General features: G+C 37.4%; 1 protein-coding gene across 14 annotated transcripts in view; it reads left to right on the top strand.

Moving 5' to 3' along the window:
• The window catches only part of MAGI2 (membrane associated guanylate kinase, WW and PDZ domain containing 2), a 735,331-nt gene that overhangs the window by 324,290 nt on the left and 383,400 nt on the right, over positions 1-27,641 (top strand). The window contains exon 1 of one of the 14 annotated variants that reach the window (XM_027679446.1): positions 14,164-14,407. The exons of the other annotated variants lie outside the window; for them this stretch is intronic. The gene's annotated coding sequence lies outside the window, so the exon portion shown is untranslated. Of the gene's footprint in view, positions 1-14,163; positions 14,408-27,641 lie in introns of those variants that run through there. 14 annotated transcript variants of the gene reach the window in all.

The raw sequence follows: 27,641 nt of genomic DNA, 5'->3' as shown, positions 1-27,641 counted from the left end.
ACACAGAATCCTCCTCCAACAACAACAAAACAAAAATAAAACCCAACCAAAAAAAAACACAAAAAACCACCCACGAAGTAACAGAAACTAAAAGAAAACGTAAAAAAGAGAGGCTAAAACTGAACCAGACTGTTGGATGAGTCGAAGGCACCCCGCATAAAAATTTCTCACTATGTGAAGAAGGCAAGAAGGACATTTTAGAAAGGTGCTGAAGATGCACCTGCCTCTTCAGTATGGCTGTCTCCAGAGAAGGATATATGTAACAGTGTTTTGAAATATACAAATTGTTTCATGGTAAATAGCAAAATAATTTGCTGAACTATTTTGTCCTTATGGTAATATAAATGTCATAATTAAAGCTATCATTTGGCATAGAAACAAGGAGCCAGTCATGGTTTGTATCCGTGGCACACAGTGATAAGCAATGTACTTTGTAGCAGTATGAACACTGGACTTTTAGATTTTGGTGCATAAACTTGACTATAGTCCAGAAAAATATTAGAAAAATGTCCTAAGGCTACAGATTTTTTACATGCAAGATGATGAGTGCTGGATTCTTGGACCAATTACAGAGGTGTCCCATTTTATCTTAGTTTTGCTTTTTCTAATTATGTGTAATTTACTATACAATGATGGGGGGGGAAGCCTTCTTTACACCTGCAAACCTGAAGATTTCATGTCTTTTATTATTCAAAGAACTGTTGATACAGATCTTATGCTTGTAAAAATTCACATGCATATAATGTTTCCTACAGGGATCCCCTGTACCTTATGAGCATAATTAAGCCCCACAGCACAGTTAAATGCCATTCTGGCTTCATAAACAGGTAAACTGAGGCATTCCAGTCGTGACTTGCTAAAATTACAACAATTTAATGATAACATTAGCGGTGCAAGCCAGGGGCTATGACTACCGATTGTTTGATCCGAATTGTAAGAACATACGGCCTCCATTAACCCAGACTGACTTCAACTACAGCCACACTTCTTTATAAATTTGTATTGCAAATGTTTCACTTGCATTAAGCTATAATGGTTGTTGACATTTATATTTCATCAACTACCTCAGTTCCAAGTGCCTCTTTCAAAGGCTTCAGCTTTCCAAAGCCACATGATAAATCCCTTTTTATACACTCACATTTTTCCCTTATTTCTTTCCATTGAGTTTCTACCCTACTCTACAAAACATCGTCACTATGACCCTGCAGTGTGTTAAGCACACTTTAAAATTCTCTGTCCTTTCCTGATGATTTGTTTCATTAGTGACATTCTTCAAATCAAATGTACCTAATCCATGGTTCAGTCTACTAACAGGAAATCGGTTCAGTGAACAGGGTTTTATGTAACAAAAGAAGTGCTCACTTAGAGAGTACTTTTAATACTTTGTTCATTGAAAAAAATGCTGACTTTCGGATTTTTCTGACTTTAATGCTCTGGTGTTTCAGTTTGGATTTAACTGTAAATGAAAGCCTTCGAAAGCCATATAATCCATCGATCTCATACTTGCTGAAGCACAAGTTTCATGGTACATGAACGTTTTTTATTCTTTATTTTTTTTCTCTTGTAATTATGTCAGCTTTGTTACTTCCAGGCACGGTTAATTCTGTTGTCTGTTCTGCTGTACAATTCTTAACCAAGGTCCAAATGTCTATTTCATTTTATATTTGTTTAACTTTAGAATATTAATTGCAATCCCAGCATCTGAGTACATTTGGTGGGAGTAGGGGGTGTCCTATTTTTTATGCAATCAGTACTTCAGTTACTGGGCTGTTGAGGCTTAGGTGTTCTGCTGTGAGATGTGGATATCTAAAGATATAGTCATCTTGATAGATTTATGGGGCTTTTTGTTTACACAGACTTTTAACTATTTCCTGAGACATTTCCTGAGACTATTTCCTGTAGCCTGACAAGAATAAGTTTTTATTTCTCTTAGCTTTCCAGAGGGGGTATTGATATGAGAAACTACCAGAGTGCAGATCATTAGATTATCTTCTCACCTTTCAAATAAGTTCAACTAACTGCAGAGTTCAGTGTTCTAGGGAAATACCAAAATCTGTTGTCACCACCACCACTGTTAGCTTGGCTGGCTGTCAAAATTGTTAATCTGTTGGTAATTCTCCAGAGAGAAAGCTGGACTTTTAGGTCAGGAAAGGAAAACAAGAAAGAGCAATTATGCCAAAGGAACTCTGTCTGGAAATGGTAACAGAGTCTAAGGAATTATTATGCCAATTAAATATATTTATTTATTTGTTTGTTTCCTCAGGGAAGACCGATTCCACGGTGTTATTGGTTAGAATATTTAGGTCCTAAAGTAAAAAGGTCTTTTTACTGAGTCATGTCATGATTCTTTTATTCCTTCATTTTTAAATCTAGTAAAATAACCTCTATCCCACAAAACACAAATGACCTTGTGTAGCTCAGCTATCATTAAATTATTAATATAAATACATTTTATAGTAGAAGTGCATGGTGACCAGATTTCTGTAAAAGTAGATTTCCAAAGACAGGAAGTGAGAAGAACTCATCTAGAATGTGAGCAAGAATTATATAACATGATTTTATACTCTTAGTAGATAGTTGAGCTTTTTTCTTATGATTTCTTTCATGGATTTTCCATTGTACTTCAGTGGGAAACAGATATTCTTTGAAAATCATAGTCACAGAATCATGAGACAGTTCCATATTTTCTATGTACAGTTTCAAAGAGGAGGCATTATGCTACTTTCTGTCACTACTCCTTGAAGCCATGGTCCAGCTCATCACTCATCTCTGATGATTCCCTTCCTTCCCTCTGGAATACATAACTCATAAAATACGATGCATAAATGGCAGTTTTAACTATGCCCTAAATAGGAAGAAATTTTCTCCTTATATATTCTGCTCGACCTTCTGAAAGAGAGGACAGAAGCAATCCAGCCATTCATTATCTATTTTTCAATTCAGAATATGCTTTAGCCTGTAGCCTGGTTTGAAAGAAATGAGTTCTCCACATTTCAGTCATCTGTTTTTGTTGTTGTGATGAAATACCAATAGTATTCAGTATGCTACTGGCAATAAGATCATTTTATTGATTAAGCAACTCTTTCTTATCTAGGACTACCTGTAAAATAGAATATTTCACTATGACATGAAAAATTGGATAGCATAAAAAGAATGCCAAAAGCTCAGTGTAGTATCCACAGTACATCCCAGTACTGATGAATAACTATTCTTCTTTATTCACCGTTAAAAATAACATTAATATTCTATATATGAAAATTGCTGCCAGTACCATCACTGGAATCAGATGAAACTTATTTGCAAGGGAGAAATCCACAAGTCCTCTTATGAATCCTGTGGGGAATATGAGACTAGCAGTAAAAATCTATATAGGCAAGGTTTCAGTCTCATTTAGGAGTAGCCATGGATAAGTTACTCATTTTCTACTCTTTTGTTAAAATGAAAATCCATCTGTATCATATTTTAGGTGAATAGCAAGCCAGAGATATTTGCAATACAATATTATGTTTGTATTTTGTGCTTGCTACGCTATAACAAGTTTCTAGCAACAACACTCAAAGTTATTGCTTATTTTGTCAAATTCCATAAAAAAATTGGAAGGGTTGAATGAATATGCACGGAATTTTGGTATATGTAACCTTTGTTTGTAAGAATTTTTTTGTCAGTGGAGAACAGTGAGGTAAACTGTGATATCAGAAATCTTGACATGTATGTCAAAAATGGGTTTCTCTTCATGTGCAAAGGTGTTCCACAGAATAAAGAAAAATGCAGTAGAAGAAAAAGTAAGATTAGACTCTTGGTGTTGAGTCTGACAACTGGATACATGCCTGACACTCTGGAAAATCAATAGTTGCAGCTACCTACCTTCTGAAGAGACTGTGTGCTTGGGATGCCAACTGAGAATTGTAAATCATAAAATTTCCACCTAAAGTATTATTGAAGATTGAGCTTCTGGTATTATTTCTGACTTTTACATATAGCAACTGCAATTGTTCATCTGTATTTTATCTGTTTCTAATGTTTCTATTGCATAGGATATAAGACCTAGGAAACCCTAATTCTCTGTAGTTCTACAGTAGGTCTTCTTATTGACATATAACTTTTAGATCAGATTAGTAGAAGAACATATTACTGTTTTTTTTAAAGGGTAGTGGGGGTTATTTCCAGAAGATCTCTTTATCTTGTATTGCAGCTAACAATGATCACATTTGAATTCACAGATTTCCTTTAAAATCTTTACTTGTCAGTTTTCTTTTGCCAGATGTGGGGCTGCTTAATTCTAGAATCCTTATAGAAAATAACATTTTTCTTGCATTTTGGATATGTTGTGATGTCCATCATAGTCAAATTATCAGAAATGCTTCTAGAAAAAATGTTTTTATTTTGCTAGCAAATAATAAGACCCATTAGAAATGAACTATTATTAGGAGTATACTGTACCAGAATTCAGTTTCCATTTGACATTCACTCTCGGTGTCTACAGAGTGAGTGGCATTATTTTGTCTACTCTGGAATTTGAAGGCATAGTATCTCAGTAATAAAAAGAACTCCTGGCCTTGTAATGAGGATCATCACCTTCCTCTTTCACTGCACATGGAAGTAGGACCTGTGATTTTGTGCTACTCTGAGATCTTCGCAAAAGAGCTTCTTCAACCCAATATGCTTTGTAGAGACTAAAATTCAACTCAGATCTATGAAGTTTGTCTTCGGGAACTGATTGGTGCCAGACAGACTGTTCTTTATCCCCAATTGCCAGGCTGTGTAATGACCTGCATGTTAGCCCAAACTGAGTTCCGAGTGATCCAGAGTACGCCTATAATTTGTTCATGGTGTTTGAATGTGACTGCATTTGTATGCAAGTTTGACTTAATCATTCTGTCTAAAGGATACATGTCCCTTTTCTTGAAAATATGTGGATTTTACCCTTCAGACCTCCAACTTTATATTGCCTGATTTTCCTACTGTGTGTTGTTAAGTGCTTTGACTGAAAGTGGATTTTTGGTAGAAGGTAGCTTGAAGCCAATATAAGCAGTTCTTCACAGCATTTTAACAGTTTGATTGTTTCATTTGAGGATACTTTTTTCTTTTTTTGTGTGTGTCTGAATCTTCCAAAGCACATTGCATGAATGTTTTGTTTGCTGTGAAGAAAGAGAGGCTACTTCTTATTCTGATGGGGAGGCCATTGCTGAGGATGCACTCTGAATTCCATGTAGCAGAGTAAACCTACAAAAGCCACAGATTAAAAGAAATATGTGAAATATATTTTCAGAACTCTCCTAGCTTTTAAAAGGAAAAAAAATGCTTGCATGTTGCCAACTCCACAAAACTGGTCTCTTATGAACCTTGTGGTTGATCTCCAGAATGAGCTCTTTATTCAGACCATTCCAATTTTCCCTACCCCTTTGTATCTTCACAAAAACTTGATAACTTGAAGATAAAAATTGCATTATAAAAATAGTCCATTATGCTCAAGCTTAGTAGTGGAGACTGAAGTACACACTGCAAATGCATATATGTGTATATGTCATACCCAGGTCTTCCTTTCCTCTCTTCTTGCTTCCCTCTGATAATACCATTACAGAAACCTGATTTTCCTTTAAGAAACCAAGATTAAAAAATTTCACTGAGTTACACTGATGAGTCTGTACTGACTTTTGGGATTCACTCTTGATTTATATCTGTCTGAGAGTTAATTAAACTCTAAGCCTTAATGAGATCATTTAGGAACAGACCTGCAAGGACAAATCATGTGGCTTCCTACAGGTGAGTAGGTCCAGTGAACTGAATGGGATTATTCAGCCTTGTAAGTTTTTGCCGAATCAGGTTTTTTGGTTATAACTGGTCTTTTAAGCTTTGAAGAGAATCTGAAATATTAAAATGTGTTTAATACGTGAAAGAAGATTAGTAACTACAACGTCATTGCTATGGCTGTAGTGAACTGGTTTATATAACTACAAACAATAATCTGAGGATTTCTATAAAGCTTTCTAACATTACACAGTGTAAAAGAATGCAGTATATCTGACCACGTATATATTAAAACAACAAAACTGTAATGCTTGATACAATAATTATATTGCCTGTCCCATGATGATATTGTCAACATTAAATATAAGGTAGCTTAAGAAAACAAACACAAAAAATGCAGAATGAAAGGGAGAGCATTTTGTTTCAGACAAAAGGTTGCTGCAACAGTAAATGTCACTATGAAAGAAAAAAACAATTCAAGGAAGAGGAGGGGAAAGATGGAAAGTCTTAAGAGACACATAATTAGAAGAGAGGATGGTAATGTACGTAACAGAGCAATTTGCGTTTCTGTGGTCCGAGGGCCGCTGGTAGTGGGGCTCCGGACGCTGCTGCTCTCCAGGGTCCTGAACGCTGAAGGACCGCCAGGTTGAGCAGGAGGGGAACAGAGGAGTGATTTAAACAGGAAATATGAAGTGAATGAGACCAAAACTACTAAAAAATTGAAATATTAGATTAGATTGTTTATAAGAAGTAAGAATATGCAGTAATTTTATTTATCAATTAATTTATTTATCTACTTATTTATTTATTTACTTATTGAAGTAGGGATGATTGCGTTTCATGTACCCTGTGCTATTTCACTGTGGTTCTTATAGGGAATGTGTATGTGCATGTTTTTGCATGCTCATGCACAATATTTAGAAAAGAGTTTGATGTGTTCTGCTGACACAAGCTTCCCATTGTTGCATTCCTTGTGCATTAGATCTAATCAGAGATATGCTTCCATTCTGCTTTTCATACTGAGTTAATTCCCTCTTCCAGTGGGCAAGCATACCACAGAGTGTTTCATTTACTTGTCATGGTGAGATCAGGAAATCTATTGTTAATTATTATGGTTTCAATTCCCAACTCAGCTGCCTATGTCAGATGTGCCATTGTGTGTTTCACTATTAATGACTAGATGGAATATTATGTACACTATGAATATGAGGTGCTTTTTTTAGGCAAACTGTTCTAGAAAGAAAAAATCCAAAAGTACTAGAAAAGTCTGATAGTCTCTTACATAACTGATCAATAATTGATTTAAATACAGATCTCTCAGTTTTATGTGTGCATATAGGAAATAAGTGATTCAATTCGTTGGACTTTTAAAATGGACATAACTTGCAAAGACACATCTTTTAAAATAGCATATGAATACAGAGACAGATACTATTAACAATAATAATAGAGCACATGTTTATTAACCAGAAAATATTACCACACATATGTAAAATGCTGAAAATACAAGAAAAATGAAATAAAATAATTTAAATAGTATCTGATCAATCATGTATCTATCATACCTCATACTTACAAATAGATACAATTATTTTATATGTATTTTGATTGATATAATTATTGCCTGTTGTTAGTAGGAACTACTCAGTAAAACAAACAAAAAGTATAGAATTTCAGTTTAAATTCCTAGCCTATAGAGGTCCCAGTGAGTTCCCCACATTGAGAGTTTTAGAGTGGAAGACCAATAGTATGAAAAATGCTTACCTCCACGTCCCATATAATATGAGGAGGTGGGGAGGGAAAATCAGCCACTTCTCAGTAAAATGTTTGTTGGCTTCAGTGGAAAGTTACAGCCTTTTGTAAGTAGCCATTAGGAGATACAATAGTGAATGTGACACCATTCTGTAAGTACCAAGCTGTGGACTTGGACTATTTTTGCAAAAAGTATAGGACTTCCATTTTCTTTTGCCGAGGTATTATAGCATCCCCATATATACATGACTTATTTTAAGCAAAGTGTGTTAATAAAGTATATACAAATAGAATACCAAAACTTATTTTGCATTCTTTTGTGAGTTCCTTTACTTTATTGTGACATTAAGTAAATAAATAAATAGAATTTTCATAATTACAATTAATGGGAATATAATAAACTAATAGAATTAATGCCTAACAAATTGATTTTCTTATTTTGTTATTAGCATTATTTTAATCCAAAACTTGCAATTGAATTTTTGAGAACTGTTTCAAAAAAGGTTGTATCATACATAGGGACTAGTGAGCACTGAGCAAACATGCAGTTGAGCAAGTAATCTCTAGCAAGTAATAACTTGGAAACACAATGCAGTAATATCAGTGTGAGAAGGCTCATCAAGAGCATTATTATTTTGCAATATTACATTGATCCCTCCTGCAAATTTTAACTTTCTTATTCTTTCTCTTTCATTCCTTCTAGTAGTAGTATCATCATTGCACAAAGGATTAAAGAATGTTTCCTAAAATGTAATTTAGTTCTTCTTAAATCACAGAGAAATAATACTGGAGTAAAATCAAAATCATGTCATTATTAATTAACCACAGTGATTTTTCAAATTTACACCTTAATTGTCATTTACAGCTCAGGAAATTATTTTTCTCCCTGAAAAAGTTTTACAAATCAAAACTTGTTATGCTTGACTATTTAACAGAGGAAAGAACAAACTTGCAAAAAATATTACTTTTATTTAAAATTGTATTTAATCAAACTATCATTTACATAAAAGGAGATATGGCAAAATCTTTGACCAGTTTTAATGGATTTAAGTAATCTTCTTTGCAACAGACTAAGTAATTTCAGACATTTGTTGTCTTCACAGTTTCAGATCTTAAACTGGATGAAAGAGGACTATGAATGACATGTTTTTATTTAATTCTTTCCCATAAACAGTTGAAATCTAGGGAGATTCTTTCCAAACTATTCTATCTATTTTCTCAAAAGAACAAGCAAAATTATAGTTTTTCCTATTGGACAGAGGATAGTTTTGCATAATTCAAAACATAGTGTCTTCCCAGTTCCAGAGAGGGAAACTATCAACAGATGGGCAGAGTCATAGACGCAGAAAGACATTCCAACTCTAGCTTCAAATAAAGTAGGTCACATGCTGTAAACTCAGACCAAGTAGAGCTTTAATTTTTGCAGTCAGTACCACAAGAGTTGTGTGATTAGGCTGCTGTTTAATAAATGTGACATCTTTATACAATTTTCTGGGAAGAAGAAGAAGAGGTCCTGTAATAAGAGAAGTGTGCTGAGAGAGTCAATCAAGTGCCATTGGAAGAAGAGGTCCACACTGTGAATAAACCAGTAATTGACATCTTGTGGCTTCCCCTATTGTAATTCAATTATACTGTATTGAATTCCAACAGGGGAAAGCAGTAGGGGCGCAGATCCTCACTGCCATGCTACCATAGACCATCCCACTAACAGACACTGGAAACCAATTAAAAACTTACTTATCCGAAATAACACACTTAATGAACACACTGACTGAAGAGGACTATAATTATCTTCTCCTTCTCCTCATGAGCCTGAACAGACAATATTACAGTCTCAAGGAGAAACAGTTAAACTATCCCAAGAAAGTTAAATTAATATCATCCAAAAAATAACCAGGCATTTTTATGGGTTTTTCCCCCCATCGCTACCCACCTCTTTCTGCCAAAGTTATTAAGACTACTGAGCTTAGCAGTTAGATGAAGATATTCAGTATTCTCTGAAACACAAGTCTCAGAATTGGTTTGCAAAGAATTTTTGTAAAAATTCGGCTGAAAGTTGCACATTTCATCCCCCAAACTTTCTACAAATTGAATAGTGTGGAATTTAGTTAAACCCTCTACAAATTTTGTACAGGGGAACAATTTTTCCCACTACTCAGTGCTAGTGAGGCTGCACGTGGAATACTGTGTCTGGATGGATCTTCTGGAGCAGGTCCAGTGACGGGCTACGAAGATGATTAAGGGACTGGAGCACCTCTCTTATAAGAGAGGTGAGAGGTGACCTTATCAATGTGTATAAACATCTGAACAAAGGGTGTCAAGAGGAGAGAGCCAGGCTCTGCTCTGCTCTACTTGGTGCCACGCAATAGGAGAAGGGGCAATGGGCAGAAACTGATGCACAGGAATTTTCCACCTGAACATGAGGAAGAGCTTCTTCACTGTGCAGGTGAGCAAGCACTGGAACAGATTGCCCACAGAGAGTGTGGAGTCTCCCTCACTGGAGATGTTCAAGAACTGTCTGGATGCAATCCTGAGCAATGTACCCGCAGAAAAAAACCAACATGGACGTTCCAGCAGACTTGATGGTGAATTTGCTCCTCACTTTCAAAGGAATTTTGTTTCTTCTATTTTTATCATTCATCTGTTTTTTGAAGAAGGGAACGCTTCCAAAATCTCTTTTTGTGGCTTCCCGTAATTTGACAAGAAATGGCCATGAGCTCCAAAGGATATTTATATTAATCTAGCTCATCATCTCACAGTTCTTTCTGTCTGTTCTAAAGTCATAGATGACTAATTCCTTCCACAGAAAGGCCTGCATTAAAGGCTTTATCTAGCATGGGTCACAGCCGAAACATGTCAAATGGCTTATTTATAATGTCACTAGATTCAGACCACGTCTCTACCTCAGCCTTCCTTCTTTCATTGTCTTCTGGACAATCTTTGGCCTGTGATCAAAAGGACCGTAGGTGCAGCCAAAACCCCAACCAAATCCACCTAAAAATTGGTAAATTTACTGATTCTAACTTACAGTATTTCTGAGGGTGCAGAATACTTAAAATACTGTCATTGCTACTCCACTGTATAAATTATGTGTGTAACTTGTAGGCATTTGGATATCCTCACTCATCAGTAATATTGATGTAAAGGATCTGAAGTCAATAGTGGTTTTCCTTCTTTAGCACTAATTTTCAAACACAGACTTGCAAATTCTACAACTGAGGAGTAATGCAAAAGAAAAAATTCGTGCCTGTTTGCTGCACAAATTCAAAAAGACTTCATAAATACATGACATATCCGTTTTCTTACTGATTGAACGTAGTTTCATTTTTAAGCATATACCTTTTTGACTTGCATAAAAATAAACTGTAAAAAAGATGTAACCTAATTCTATGGCTTCTTTAAGGAATAAATCCAACCTTAAGGCTGATATATATTATAAATAAAATAGGGATTTTTATTATTATTTTATGTTGATATATGCATGATTTTACTGTTTTGAAATTAACATTGCAAATATTGAGACTATTTCTATCACAAAGTAGATCATTAATTTATTTTTGTCATGCCTCAATAATTTGATTATGTCTGTGTTGTTGTTTAAATTAAAGCTCTAATTTTTAAGAGTATCATTTAAAACCAGTGATTCTTCTGGGAAACTTTCAAATTCCTCTCAAAAGATTACAGGCTATAAACTTAATGATTAAAAAATGCTGTATTTACTTCTTGAGTCAAGTATCAGATTTTTATTTTACTAAATATTAGTGCACACAGTTTCCAAAACATAATTGTTATCTGCATGTTTGAGACAGGTTTGCATCCATATTTATTGTATGGATGGGTTTAATTAATTATGTATACATCTGCATATATATTTATGTATCTGTGTGCATGTAAACACATAGCATTTAGATGGAAGATAATCCTCCAGTTTCTTCCAGTGGAATAAGCCTGTAGTTATTACTGCACAAACATGTAAATTCTGAATGTCTTGTCCCTGACAATGTGTATGGCAGCCCAGACATTATAAAAGGCTTTTTTTGGAAATCTAAAATCATTGCTCTATTTCTTAGAAACTAAAATACTTTCTTTTTGAGAGTCATAAACCATACTTTGCATTAGATGGATGACCACAGCATTTCATTGTTGAAACTCTGTAGTGTACTCTGCTATGCTAAAGTGGACAGTTTTGATGCCTGTAATAAGTATGCATAAGATGTGATCCTCTTGCTCATCAAGAAACTCATCACATTCAATGGAAGTCCTGTGCAGATTGACACAACTGCATTCTAGTAGTTGACTTTAGGTTGGAAATTTTGTCGAGCTGCCCCATGATTTACACAGTATTGTAACTACTATGAGTATCAGGCAGGGTAATTTGTGTCTATTTGCCTTTTCAGCAATGACAGTTTAGGTCTGTTTCTTTACTAAAACCAAGTTTTATGTTGACTTTATAGCAATAAAAAATGTTGCCAATATCCAAGTTAGAAAACACCAATATGTATGTCATTCTGTGTTCTGAGTTCTGAAGACATGTAGCTTGGCTGTCCCTCCTAGGCTCTTCAGATGACTTTCTCAGCTGACTCTCTCCTCTTTGACCCATTCTAGCCAATATATGTCATTACTAATCTTTCACTATTGTTGTTTCAGGAGAGTGAGGGTAAAAAACTATTAATAGAGTAACTACATGTGGATATAGAGTCCCCCAAAATTGCAGAATTGCACTTGCAACCAGAAACTTAGATGATTGAGATGGAGTTGCTTGGTTTTTCTGTCTTCTGTTGGTTCCTATGGCCTTCATTGTTGGGATCATCATAAACACATTCAAGTCTTAAGTGTGCAATAGTCATTAGATATCTTTCTACAAGGATATGCTTACCTTGGCATGACAGGAGTCCTATTTCTCAATTTCTTTTCAACATATAATTAAATTAAATGGAGCAAAGCAAAATTCCAGTGTGGGGTTTTTTTTTCTTATGAAGACTGGTTTGAAAGAATGTCATATATTATAGTTATGGGATTTTCACTAACCCCTTGGAGTCAGTGCTGGCTCCTGCGAAAAGCTCATGGACTATGGCAGAAATCTGGGCTATGATCGGAAAGATGTGAGGCACTCCTACTAGAGTATTACTAAAGAGGATGTGTCAGGGTTAAAAACCTTAAGTCTCTGAAAGTCAGAGCAAGGTAAAGTTGTTAGTATCAGTCTAGTAGAGACCAACTACTAATATGGTGCAGGTAATCCATAATCTCTCATATAACTGTTTTCCCTCAGTATCCTAAAGAAATCCAGGTCGCTTCTTTGTGTGCTTATCTAAAGAATTACTTTATATCATAAGAGTGATAGTATGGAAACTAAAAGGTGGAAATCTGCATTCTGTGTGTAGTGCCAGAAGGACTGAAGTGTCTGTGGTCCGATCTGTAGTTAATATGAGATGGGTAAATGGTTATTTATTATATTCTTGGCAACATTGGCAAGCATTAGAAGTGCCTGTGCTGGATAATGGATGGATGAGTAGGGTTTCTGTCTTTAACCCGAGTCTTTAAGAATATGGTCATAGGAAAATGGACTTGGGTTTCTTCTGGAATATCACATCTATACTTTTAAAGTTTCTCAGAAAGACTGATTAAATGTGGATACCTACTTTACTCTTAGCTTAGTTTTGCAGATGTTTCCTCTTTGCTACCATTTCATAATCAATGCAAAGGAGATATGGTGGGTGAAATTCTGGTCTCATTAAACCTCATAGAATTTTTTTAATGGCAACTGGGGTTAAAAATGCAGTATTTTATCAAGAGTCTTTGTTTCTCATAAGATTTGCTTGTGGCATATTGTTTGGAAGTAATTCTGACTTCTACAACAATATTTGGGTATTTGATTACTTGGCAATAACTAGGACTCTCAGAGAATCTGAATTCTTTCAGTCTTTTAGAGCCTAAATTCCAAAGCCCTGCACAGTATGGTAGCTTTAATCAGGGTAATCCGTGGGAACAGAGCCATTGGATAAGCTACAATTCAGAAAGTCAGGTTTACATGTAGTGGTCCTTATGTCAAAGATATTTTGAATTGTAATAAAATAATGTGAATAAAGGACTAATAATTGTTTTCAGTTGAGTACGGTCCATTTGCTGATGACGTATTAAATATGGCTTCAGCATAAATATTTAAAGATTTTATTGCAAAAAATTTACAATTGGAAAGAATCTGTAAAGGGGTACAGAACCAGCATCGAAGAAAAAAGTAATAATAAAAAAATGTTTATGTAGGAATAAGCCTCTACTGTTAAATATATAGGAGTGTCATGGTATCCAAATTATGTGTGATTATTACCACTGAAAAGTTTAATTGCGTATCTTCGCACTGTGCCTGCTTGTGTGGATTGCTTAGCGGAGAGCTGGAAAAGCAGAAGAATGCCTAATGATCTCCTCCGAGCTCTACTTCCCTCCCTGCTTTGTAATGTAAATGGCTAGTTTGAAACCCACCACGGATCCCTGCGCTCAATCCCCGAGCATCCTCTCTGATTTTAACCGGAAGATCACCTGACCGCCCCCTGAAGCTACCCCTTTCGGAGGAATCTCGGCGGCGCTGGGTCGGGCAGGGGTAGGTGGTGGCCGGGGCCGGGGGCCGGCGGCGGAGCCGAGCGCCCGGCGCTGCCGGGGGCGGAGGGAGCGGGAGCGCCGGGAGCGCCGCTGCCTCAGCCCCTGAGAGAGGGAAAACAAAAGAGCTCAGCTGCAGTTTTGTGTTGCTGTGTCTGGCTTAAGCAGAAGATTCTAGACATTCGTGCCGAAAAATCAAAGCACAGCTGAGGCTACATGTAACCGGGAAGATATTTTCTACCCCCAGGATGGGCTGGATCCAGTACAGGTGGTTTGCGGATCATGCGAAGACAGACGGGCTGAGAGCCATGGAAAGGTGGGATAAGGCGCTGTCTCTCTTTCTTGTCTTTTTTTTTCCCTTTTCTCTTTCTCTCTGGATTTGTAAAGCGATATAGCCAGGACCTGAGTTGAGGTCACTTAAAGAGATTAGGTGGGTTTAATTCCACAAAACAAAATCAAAATGAGAGGCACTACTGTGTTCAGACAGATGTTGAACCCAAACTTGGGCTGAGTTGGACTTGCTTTGAGCGATTCTTGTGCTGCTTTTGATGTTGTCTTTGTTTAGAATAGTTCCTGCACGAAACACAAGGCTTTAGGACGAGCTGCATGCTTCTGTCACAAATTGTCAGATGACTGTTCCGATGCTGGTAGAATTTTGCCAGTGAAGCTGCAAATGAAGGCTTTGGAGGTGAGGTTTGTGGAAATAGGAAGAGCTGTTGACTTTGAATTCCCTGTGATGCGGGCATGGTTAGAAGTTGAGCTGTGGTTGTTGTTGTAACATTGTCTGAATCGTAACAATGGGCAGTTCGAGTAGAGCAAGTTTGGATGGTGTTTCTTCAGCAATTCCAAATGCATTTCTCTCCTGTGATCTTTGGCTTTTCACAAAAGGCAAAGAATTTGTTCTGGGTTTTGGTGGGTTTTTTGTTTGTTTTTTTTTCTTTTTTTTGAGGAAGAAGTAAAGAGATTTTTGTAAAAATATTGAAAATAGAAGTAAATTAACATTTTTATTTGAATGGTTGTTGTTAACACCAGCATGCCTAAACATCTAAAGCATATCCCAGCAATTTCTCATGTCTCCTGCTGGGCAGATGCATTTCTTTTGTTCCTGAATTTTTTTCCCTGCCTTTTTAGAACAAAAGGCATTTGCTTTTTTCTTTTTTTTTTAGTGGCAGCAAGAGAGTTATATACAAATTAGCATTTTGTACAGGTTAATGCTCTGCTTCATTCTGAAGTAAACTGCCTTAAGGTATTAGGAGAAAAGGGGGTGGGCAAAGAGGGGGAAGCTTGACCGATGCCCAAGAAATACTGAATTCAGATGGATTTAGATCATACAGAGAAGCAGACATTTATCTGTAACTGGATTTCAGCTCCATGTCATGCAAAATCTGCAGACCATAGCAGGGAGATTCTTAGCAACCAATAAATCAGATTTGTAATGGGCCTTTAAAAATGTCTGTGAGGGGTGACTGCCTGGGTCCCCTTTGGCCAAATTAAGATGCAATCTGACAGTACAGTGGCATCTGTGTGCTGACATTTTCTCATGAACCTAGTGAAAAATGGCTCCAGATCTCTTCTTCAGTCCCCAAAAGACAGTTTCTGAATGGCCATGCATTTTTCCCCTGTATTGTTGTTTGTTATAATCACCATTCTCTCTGATAATGTCTGACTGGCTTGTTTTGCTTTGCTTTCTTTGACTGTTTGACTAGCTGAGGGGATGTAGTGGACAGTTGTTTAACCTGAAATCAGCACCTCATGCCAGTACTACTGCTAACAAAAAACCCCACAAAACAGAAAATAAAAAAAATGTATGTTGCAAATGTGTTGTATAAATACTGCTAATAAAGCAGCTTCTGCCAGTACTGTAGGAATTAGGTAAGTGGGTTGAAAAACATGTGTCTTGGATAATGTGCCGCCCACAATACAGGTGATAAAGAAATGCCAGCCAGTGGTGAGTGCAGCTGACAGGTAAAACTGAAAAACCTAAAAAAAGGCACAGGAATATAAAGTCCTTAAGGGCCAGAAGTGTAGGTATTGGTACAAGCATTTGTTTATCCAAGGGAGAAGTTCACATTCAGATACTACAAGAGCAAGGGAGGAGGAGGAGGAGGAGGAGGAGGGAGGGAGGGAGGCACTCCTTTAATTGTAGTACAAGTGTGTTCGTTGGGAAGAGCCTCATATGGAATGGCCATTTAGTCTGACACCAGGGCTCTACTTCAGCACTCCTGAGCAGGAGTTGCAGCCCAGGTGTGGGAGAAGCCTATGTCTGTGCATGTGTGGGGTGAGTGCAGGGGAGTGAGGAAGGGAACCCTGTTTCTCCAGAGTGATCTGTGCCAGGGAATTCATGGGGCAACAGGGAAGTTCGCTCTGGTGGACACTGCTGCTTTAAATGTTCCCTGAGATAAAGGGGCTCCATAGCACAAAAGTAGGGCAAGTAGCAGGCAGAAGGATAACTGTGAGAAGTTGTGAGTAGTATGGATCCTCTCCAGAAAATGTGGCTGGTGTTTTTTGCAACTGCTTAATAGTGCCTGTGGAGACTTTTGAACGATTTCTGTATTTACTGGACTCCCCTACTTTGTCTCCAATTTAAGGTTATAGTTTCTCTGTATTAGGAACAGAATTTTCAGCAAGAAAAGAATAAGCTTTAGGAGCTTCCCTCAGAAAACAAATGGTATAAATATTTTGCCATTTACTCATTGCAGGAGACATTAAATTTTAGTTGGTCCTTAAAAAGCATGTTGTGTGCGGTACTTATAAACCCCACAAATGTTACTTGCCAGACTTGTTATAGCCTTTTAGATTAATTTTCATAGACCTAAATGCTTGGAGTTATGGTATAAAATTCCACTACTGCTGGAGAAGAGTGAAAAAGGAACCTTAATGCCACATGCAGATCCCATTGCTCCTTTTGTACAGGTAGATAATTTGACAGTTGTAAACATTTTGCTTCGTGGAAAGTGACACAATTGCACAGTGGGATTGTGAAAAAGAAAACAAACATCTTGCAAACCATCAGACAAGCAGAAATGTCAACAAGAGATGTTCAAATAGAGTTAAAATGCTTTGAGTAACAGAAAGATTCCAGATGCCTAATTCACACTGACCATAGTTATAAAGCATGGGAATACAGCTGCAGTTTTAGAAGCTAAACCAAATCAGGCTGATTTTTGAGATGTGTGTGTACATAATCAGAAAAAAAATGAGAGTCTGATACTGAACAGGAACAAATTAGGTTTCAGAACTTAACTGGACACAGAAAGAAAAACTGGATTGAAGATCACCACAGACAGAAAAGTTTCCAGAAGAAATTAAATGAGCAAACTTAACCTAAATGAAATGCACACATCCAACTAGGAGCATTGTCAATCAATTTGATTATTAACTACAACATCATTTGAAGTGGGTTTTAACATTGAAAGTCTGATTTAAGAAATGAAGCAAGACTTTTGACTTTTATTCTCATTACAAAATAAAAATTGCCCAGGGACTTTGCTTGGAAATGCACATTTTCTCATAGTGCAGCACTGACACATTGGACCTCTGTAAAAGGGGAGGGGGAAACAAAGACAGAAATAAAATGGTGGCACTTTGAAAATTTCTCACCATGACTTTCTGCAAGCTGTGTAAATACATCCTGTGAATAAACATAAAAGGTCAGCATCGTCTTCTGGCTGTGATGAAAATAAATAATAACAAGAATTAGATAGATTAGTATATACTAACATGAAAAAAGACTCAAATCCAGAGTGCTGAAGTCTGAGAAAATTATATTTACATTGAAGCAGTCCAAGTAGTGATTGTCAGTGTTCCAGCTGACAGACTCAGCAAACAGCCCACCTATTTCCCATTTCAGCAGCAAATGCCTATACAGAAAACATCATGCTCTCTCTGCAAAATAAGCTTAAGAACATTAAAGGCCATATAGTATTCCCGGTTGCCCTAATACAACCAGTTTAAATCAAGTTTGTTGTGAATGATATCACTGTTACGGGCTCACTGTAGCCCATAGGGCCAAGAAAAGAGTATGGTCAGCATAATTTACTTTTTTTTTTTTTAATAAGAACATCCCAGCTATTCCTCTGTCATTGCTTCCACATGTTTATAGCACATCCCAGACCCATGTGTCTCTGTTTCTAGCACCAGATAAAAATTTCAGCCAGATCTCTCTCTTGTCACTCTTGCAACTGTTTCCTGGCTATATTATGCTGTGGCATAAAGAGGAATATGATTCTTTTGGTGACCTTTGGTGTTTGCGTGCAGAGCATACCCATGTATTAGTGACTGCCCACTGTTCTGTAGAAAATTAAACATCAGTGGTAGGGTTAGCTGAAAACTGTAAACTAAAAGCTGGCTGGATTTGTTCTTTCTCTGAGCATGGAAGATTAGGTTGACTTTGTCAAGTAAAGAAAGAAAAACACTCTCATCTGGAAACATGCAAGATGCTCCTAACCTGACATTATGGTCTTATTCCTGTCACCTCTCTAATTTCTTTGTATTTTTTCTCTCATACTTTGTTTCTTGACTCTCCACAAACTTCTTTACTTGTGTAAACCTTCTTTGATTTGACCTTACCAACCATCTATGATTTTTGCCTCCTAACTCAACTCCATGTTCCGGGAAAGTGAGAAACAATTTCTGCCAGGCCTTTCCTTGATCCAGGTGAACTCAAAATTTGATGCTGGGGAAGTAGGTTGTACAGAGGTGCATATCCAAATGCCTACAGAATACGATACTCTCAATCTCATCAGTCTCCCTGTGACAAAAAGGAAATTATTTTTCATCCCAACATCAGCCAGACCTACTGTAAAGAATTTAGCCAATATTCCCATGGTTCAAACTGCTGAAGAAAGCAATGAGAGCTGGTGTCTTTCTTGGGACACATTTATAATCTGAATCTATATCCTGAATACAGGTATTCATATGAGTGCTACTAAAGGAGAGTGAGGTTTAGGGCTCAGTTCTGCCTCTCTTGAAATTGGTGCCAAGTTTCAATCTAGAGATGAGACAAGAGAACATTTAGTAGGGAAAAGCTGATCTTGCAGAGGGGCTCATATTAAATACATTTTATCACCTTAGTGGCAAAGAAAACAAGCAAATAGGATTGACAGTGGGTGATCACTGAACCTCTAAACCCCCCTTATGGAAATGTGAACCAAAATAAAAAGTGCCTGGGAAAAATTCTTTAATCTGAAGGTATTAGGAGTTAAGTCTTTACAGCCATGACAATCCCCATTGAGAGAAATACTCATAACCCAGAGGTGATGGAATACAAATGGGCATGGATGTGGGAAGCATTGCAATAGAGAGCACATCACAATAAAAGCTCTCTTTCTCAGTTATTCTTTCCTTTCCGGTCAAATAAATAAATTGCAGTGATGTACAGTGTGAAGAATTATTGCCACTAGAGTGCTTTTCTGATGACGGAGATGACTTAAGTTATAAAAGTCTGTCCCAGATAACAGCAAGTAACGATTGCTGGAAGTTATAAAGGTTTAGGAACTCTTAGGTTCTAGATTGATTCAAGCACACTAATTGGATATGGATTGCCTAACTCCAGACTTAGTCATCTGCTGGGAAACTTGCTCTGGTGGGAGCACAGAACCTTGGCACTCCTGTGCTGCTCGTGCTCTCTCTGTGTTTCTGCTCCCAAGGTCCTGGCTAAAATCTTCAGGAACTGATATTGGCCAAAGTTATTAGAGTGATTCTACTCATCTCTGTGAAGCACGATGGCAGAAGCCATGATGAGTCCAGGAGGTGATAGTATCCATAATGAAACACTGGTGAGCAGAGCCTCAGCAGGGACAGGACCTTCAGGGCAGAGTTCCCTTTCATCCAAGGATTTTTCACCTTCAGAGTCAGCTTCTTGCAAGAAACTCTGAAAGGTAACTTGGTAACTCCGTAACGTTATGCAATCAGATACAATCCAGCATTTTGTAATTTAACAATGCTGTAATCTAGCACATAACCCAAAGAGGAATGAGGAACAGTGCCTGTCTTATTAATTAGAGTTCCCCATCAGATGGTTAGGATCAAGTACATCTAAAAGCAAAGCTTAAATATGACACCAGCTAGAGAGATTTGCAGATGGCTGAATAAAGGAGCTTGGTCAGATCGTAGTTGTTCACTGTCTTGCATGACTGGGGCAACTGGAAGCGCATGTGCATCTGTCTTCAGAGCTCTGCAACTCCTGAATGACAGAAGAAGACCCTGCAGTTTTGGTGTTTCTTGTTCAGAAGATGTGATAGAAATAGGTTCTGGGAAACACAAGTGAGCAGTTTGTGGAAATATGGGTATCTTTGCATCATTTGCTTTTATATTCCTGCACCACAGAAATCTTTATATCATGAGTGGTGGCTATCCCTTAGATAGCACTAAGAAGACTAGGATGCATAAAAGGAAGGGGTAGCTCAAAACTTTCTTGGCTTTTGCATTGCTGGATTTTAAAACCTGGAATAACTGAGGGGATAGTCTATTCCCATTCTGTCATCTCAGCCATCAAATGCTGTTGTCAAACCAACTGCAGCAACATAACCATCAAAAAACACCTGCCTTTCTGCCTATTGGAAAGTCCTTCTGAAAAAGGAGGAGTGTGCCGATAGGGAGCCCTTTATTGTGTTGGGGTTTTTTCTTCTGCAGATTCAGCAGGTGCTATATATTATTCTTTACAACCTTCAACCATTGGGAGCTAGGACACTGTAATTATGTTCCCTGTTCATGGAAGTTACTGACTATTACTGTGTGAAATATGAGCTCTGCTCAGAATTCAAAACTAAACTGAGGAAGCATGTTTGCTGCTGCTTTCATACCACAGAATAATGATAGTGTTCATTTACAGTAGTAATTGCTTTCTGCCCCTTAAATGGTGGAACCTGTATAAAAATACCTTGTTGCTAATATGTAAAGAAGTCAAATTCCCAGTGCTGAGAGTTCACTCCTAGAAGTAAGATTTTACATTGTAGTTCATTTTATTAAATAATTCATAGAGGTTCGCTCCTTCATAAGTGTGAAAAGAAACTAGGAGGCTAACACAGAGGAAGTACACAACCATTTTTAAACAGAAGTAACTTTCAGTCATTTCTGTAGAGGTACTCAGATCTCAGGGCACTTCCCAATAAGTTGTCTTAATTGCACATTGCTCTTGAATGTTTATGTGGGTCAGACTATAAGTACCTGGAGCCAGTTCCCTCAATGACTCCATAGCACAGGAGAAAACAAAAGTTGGGGTTTCGAGCTTCTGCAGCTCCTACTTTTGCAACCTCATCCACATGAGAATTGCCTTCTGTGAGGTTTCACCACTTTCTGAGTAAAAAATGTAGCCTGGTTTTATCTTGCTCTTTTCTCTCCTGAAGTTATTCAGAGGAAGTGAGATATAGTGGGTGCCTTGTGAACTATTCCATTAGGATAAATAATGTATGCTGTCTATTGTGTTTAGAAGAATGCTTCAAAGAAAACTCTCTATGGCATAGTTGTGATAACAAGCAGGGAAGAAATAAAAGGAGAGAAAGCACAAGAAAATGTAGGTGCTTTGGCATCTGCTAGTTCAGAATTGCAGTATTGGATACTAGTGTGATTCCTTTGGCATGAGTCTTGGCAGTAGCCACAGCAGTCCACAAAAAAGGATATGTTGCCTGTTGCTGCCCTAAAAACAAAGAGAAAGTTTTTGTTCCTATGTACCTCCAGAAGATAATGTGCAGACTGTCCTTCACAGAAGCACACTGCACTGAGACCAGCTCTTGAATATTTTCTTGTCCTGTTCATTTCTACTTCCCACTTTCATTTTAATAGGAGTCTCACATGCCCACACAGTCTCTCACGGAAATGACCATGGCTTTTGAGAAGCACTGAGGTTCTCAGTTTGTCTCTGCTCACATCAGGTGAATGAGTCTGTGAGTGATGATCGCTAGAAGTGTTGGTGCTCCAGACCCACCAGCTCAGGTGTGGTAGCTCTTGAAGGTAGAGGACACATTCTTACCCTCCTACCATGCATTACTTTTTATTGTACTATGTGTTTTGTTAATCACTTCTGTGTATAAAGATTAGAATATTTGAATTATCCACTGTAATAAGAATATGTGATCAGATAGTCCAGACTCTACCTCCACAGCAGATACAAAAATTATTGGCAAAATATCCTAAATGTTTGATATGAAACTTGCTTCCTCAGCTGGAGTAACAGCAAGGGATCTGGCCCAGCATCCTGCTTTTTACACTGGGAAAGAGTAGAAGCACCAGGCAGCATAGGGTAATACTTTCGTTTTTATACCTCTCATTTTCCAATTTAAGTTGCCAAGATACTATGATATTTTCCAAGTGATATGACAATATTGTTCTGAAGCACAAATTGATGTTTATGTGGCCTCACAGTGCAGAAGAAATGTCATTTCCAGTGTTAGTCCCATGAATACACGCTCAGTGGTGGGTATGTAACCAGACCTTTGCACCTCAGTACAGGGTGACCCAGTATGGAGGAAAATTCATTTGTTATGTCTTCATCTGAGCTTACTGCTGCCTTGGTGATGATCATATCTTCAAGCACATCAGACCTTCCTGTCATCATTAGAAATAGTTTAAAACTTGAAAAGTCAAAAGCTTTGAGTTTTGGTTAAGTCAGCATGTAAATCTGAAAATGTGTTTCATTTGTGATAAACACATTTTTGTGCATATGAGTCATGCTTGGCAAAGGGAAAGTACTGTAAACCAAAAAGAAAAAGAAAAAAAGAAAAAAAAAAGAATCAGAACTCTTTTTGGGAAGTTACTATCAAAAAAATCTATTAAAGTGTTTGATGTAGAATGTGCCTCCTCTTCTGGGTTCATAATATTCTCCTACAAATCACTCTTTCTCTGTTAGAGGAACATTTTCCCTCTTTTTTTGCAGACATGCCTTTCAAATGCCAGTGATAAGATTAACTTGGTTGTGCATATGAATTTGGTTTGCCTATTTGTTCATTCTTTTTAGGGTTTTCCTGCTCTTCCCCTAAAGTGTGAGGGGAGATTGGATTGAAATAGATAAATGTAGATGAACAAATGCATTTTTGTCTTTGAGTGCACAGTATCTATTTTTCCTTAGAATTACTGACCCTCTCTGAAAATGATTATCCTTGAGTCTTGACTAGAACACCTCATACTGACAGAGAGAATTGGCCATTGTCAACAAAAGCTTGTAACCAACTATCTCTGCACTTGAGAGGTCAATGGGAGAGAGGGTGTTTAACAAGCTGAGTGAGTGACATGGAGGAAGACAGAGCATGGAGAGGAGCTGAGACCAGAGAGCTTGGAATAAAGCTTCAAGAAGGAAAAGAAATCCAACAATTTACAGAGAAACAGGAAAGGCAATAAAAAGCAAAATTAGGAGAAATTAGGAGGAAAGATTAAAATGAGTGAAGGCAGAAATAGGAATCCTTATGCACATCCTCAAGCTGTCATGGTAAAGAATATAAGCCCTACAGCTTTTCCTTAACTTCTCCATGGAAATAAAACAATTATCATGAAACTATTCTATTTTATTCTTCAAAGAAGTTACTTAAAAGCAGTTCCCCATTGTGGAAAGACTTGACATCAAGAACAGTTATTGTCTCTCACAAGCCTACTTTATGGTTACTGTTTAACTCAAAAGCCAGAAAACTGACACCCAGATGTCACCATGCTACCTTAACAGAAGTGGATGGTTTTGCCTTATCAGAGCTGAGGAGTAGGGAAAAAAATTTCTTTGAAAAGAAAAATAATTCTGAGCTGGATTGTGTCCTCTGGTCTGCACAATGAGAGTTAAACCAGTAAACTTTCCTTCCCCAGGTGGGAGAGGCTTTCAGGGCAGTGGGGTCCTTCACTTCCACCCCAGGCTCTACTCCTTACTCATGGTGCTCATGCCATTCCTCTCTTGATCTCAAACATTATTGTCTCACCATCATGATTTCCCCCCTTCAGAAGGACCCTGGTGTGTTGTACTGGGCTCCTCTCCATCAGGGCTGTTTGGGGAGGGCTTGGTGTCAGGGTGCGGCAAAAAGCCTTATGCAGGTTTTGCTGTGGCAAAAAGTCTTATGCAGGTTTTCAGCATCCTGGTGAACCATATGCTGTTGAGGAAGGAGAGGGTAGGAGGGTAAAGATGGAGAAACCCAGTCATTGTGGCCTCTACACGGTGTCCCTACTCATGAGAAAAGGGAGAGAGGAAGCAGTATGAGAGAAATGGTCCATAATCCCTGCTGCTTCGTGGCATATTATTACATGAGAGTAAGAGATAAAAGTGTGTTTTTTGATAGAAAGTCACTTTCTAGCACTTTGCCACTCAGGTTCTTTGAGCCTGAGCCTGAATGAAACCTGGCTAAATAAAGCTCTAAAACATGTGCTTTATCCTAAAGTCCCTGAAGAAGAAGTGTCTTCACTCCTAAAACACATTAAAGCTTTATTACAAGCCATACTCTGATCTCAGGCACTGTGGTGTAAATCTGCAATTACTCACTCAAAATCGGTGGTATTATCCTAGCAGTGGAAGAGAACAGGTTCACCCCTTCCTCCCAAGCAGAGGGATGAATTTGTTCCACATTGTTGGCACTGCAAAGTTCTCATGACATAGTGCTGGCACTTACCTTCATTTGGATGATTAGAATTAAGCATCACCTTCCTTTTGCAATTATACTAAATTTAATTAAATCGTTATCTTTTTAACCTTCTGTTTACACTGTAGAAAGCTTACTTTAGCTAAAACTCACCCTTTTTTATTTTACTTTAAAATTCTACACTTAGAAGTGTTTCCCAAAACATGGGAATGAATTAATAGTAAAAACGTGGAGAGCTAGTTGTCTCTGTAATGTTGCTACCAATATTTTTCAGTTTTCACAGTGAGAGATGCAGCAAATTTCAGGGTGGTGCAAGGTTTGTCAGTTCGTAATGATGACAAAATTGCTGGGCTTATCAGAGAAGACGTATAGATGATGGCTAATGAGGAGTCAATGTTGCAATGTATATTAAAGTTAATATTTAGGATAGCAGCAGGTAAGACTGTAGGGCAAGAAGAGTAAGAAGGGGTGTAGGGCCTGTGTGTCAGAGGGCTGATAGAGCAGCTCTCAGAACCTGTTTCAGCCAGTACATTGCAGAGGTGCTGACCTGACCACGTCTCACAGATGCAGGCAGCCTTGGCAAGAGACAAAATGTGCACAAGAGAGGTGAATAATTTTATTTTCTTAGACACTCTCCTTCTGCACCCCAGGTGGCAGTGTCAAACTGAGAGGATATTCCAGGAAATAATCAAAAGAGTTCATTTGTAGGACCATTAGTCCTAATCCTCTCATCATCCTTATTTTTTTAAAGTAATATCATGCACTATTTTTAGTGATAGTTGCTCCCTCTTTACTAGTCCTTCACAAATAATTCCTTTTCCCCCTCATTAAGATGACTATTAACTTATTATTTTTTATGTCTGATGCAATATTTTCTACAGGTCTTGATCAACATCATTTGTACACATTTATGAAGAGAAATTTAGTGTCCACCTTAAAAGGGTCGTGAACATGCAGTTCTACATTTGTCATGCTCTGTATCTGTACAAATGTATTCTACTGTTCCAGGAATTCAACATTCTTAATATAAAAGCAGATTGTACAAGGATTACTTTTTAAAAGTGTAAACCATGCAGTATTAAAGCACTCCAAAGCACTTATCCATCCATAATGCAAAGAGAGACACTAAGAGGTTCATATACAAGATTAGAGTTTTGCACTCATTTTTTGCATAGTAAGGACCAAACCTGAAGACTTTATGTGTAGTAGAGGCAAAAATAATAAATTATTTAACCATTTCCTGTTAATGAAAACCAAAACACTGAGTAGCCATTTACGTTACCGGAGTCATAACACTGCATCACAGATTGCACACTTTTCTTCTAAATTAAAATACCTGTACCATTTTTTCAGAAGTGTAGAATCGAAAGAGACCTCTGAGCCGTTGAATTCAGTCCCCCTATAATCATGGGCAACTGTATCATATATTCTCCTGGATAAGCATATCAGTTTTTGTACACTAAATGTGTGGAGCACCAACTATGTTCTCATCTGTTATCAACGTGTTTCATTGATTTCAGTGCTGTGCTCTATTCACCAATTAACTAGGCATATCACCTTCACTGACCTAAATACAGACATTTTGCAGAATAATCTCTCATCCAGCAGCCAGATTTGCTGCTTTATACTCTTCCACCTGTCTAGCTGCATCGTGATCATGTTTTTCCTCTTCTGAATTCCTTTCTTTTTTATTTGTTATGTTAAAGTCATAGTCATAATGTTAAGTAATGGGTGATTTTTAGATGAGTCAGTCAATACAGGGGAGAATAATTCCTAATTTATGTTTTAAAATAAATTTATTTTAAAATTGTGTTCACAATAGAGGTTGGTTTAACTTTTATTGCCACAATACACAGCCAGTTTGTGTCAAACAAACCTAATTTAGTAATGCAAAGAAGCTTTGTCCTTAGTGCCTCAATCAAGTCATGTACTGCAGAAAAAAGTAGATCATTCTGCTGTTAAAAATGCTTGATGGTGAGACTTCCATTATACCAAATCCTCCTCTGAACTCTTGGTTGTATCTGTGCTGCTGATGGATCAGATGGATCAGTGAAACAACTCTCATGTATAAACTTGATTGCTGTAATTGCTGCATTCTCAGTTCAGATGTCTGACATTTCATTATGTTTAGCCCCTTTAACTGTGATTTTTGCTGTGTTCTTCATTAAGTCTTACATGATTTTAACTTTAAAGGAATAATGTCACACCCCTTTGATCACATCACTTTTTTTTGGTTTTTGTGCTTCCACATTTTAACATCATCTTAAGTCTATCTTCCTGTGACCTTGCTTGGTCTAGACTTTGAATAAAGAATTTTCTTAGAAAATTTATACAGGCCATTCCTTCTACACTGTTTTGTTGTAGGGATCTCAAAAAAATCTGTAGTTGACAATTAAAATGAATGTTCCATGAGACTTTTAGAATAGTCTCTTGAGTATTGGAAAACAGCAATGAAGAAACAATTTTTTTTCTGTAGAGCACCCAACTCTTCGTATTAATAGTCATCCTTTGATCTCCCCCTGGAGCTGACAAGATAGGAAGCAAATTGGTAATTTTCAGGGTTTATATCTTCTAATAAAAAAAAAAAAGAGAGAGATAATTGCAAAAGCATGTTTTACATCAATGGGGACTTACCTAGTTAAAGATCCAGACAGGCAAAAAACAAAATCTGGATTTCTAAACAGCAGTTTAGGTACTGTGCTAATACAATCCTATGGTAAAAAATAGTATTTCCTGCTCTTAAAATTGTAGTTTGTGTCATAAATTGTGTTACATGAACAAGCTATTCCTTGTGGGGGAGGTTGCTTTTGTTTCTTGAATATTTGTTTTATCTGGTTCTTTAAAATACTGTTACCTTGACCATTAAGAGCTGCTGTGACTCTGGGTCTCTAGACCCTTCTGTCAATGAGAATTCAAACCACTTGTCGGTTTACAGACAGCATCGCCTGCAGAGAAATTAGAGACTGAACTCAGTAGTGAAGTGGTAACTTCTAGCTATATTCA

This window comes from Neopelma chrysocephalum, unplaced genomic scaffold, assembly GCF_003984885.1.
Source record: "Neopelma chrysocephalum unplaced genomic scaffold, ASM398488v2 Primary Assembly neopelma1_45, whole genome shotgun sequence".
NCBI classification, from domain to species: Eukaryota; Metazoa; Chordata; class Aves; order Passeriformes; family Pipridae; genus Neopelma; species Neopelma chrysocephalum.
The sequence above is the reverse complement of the archived record's forward strand: the minus strand, read 5'-3'. Positions and strand labels throughout refer to the sequence as shown.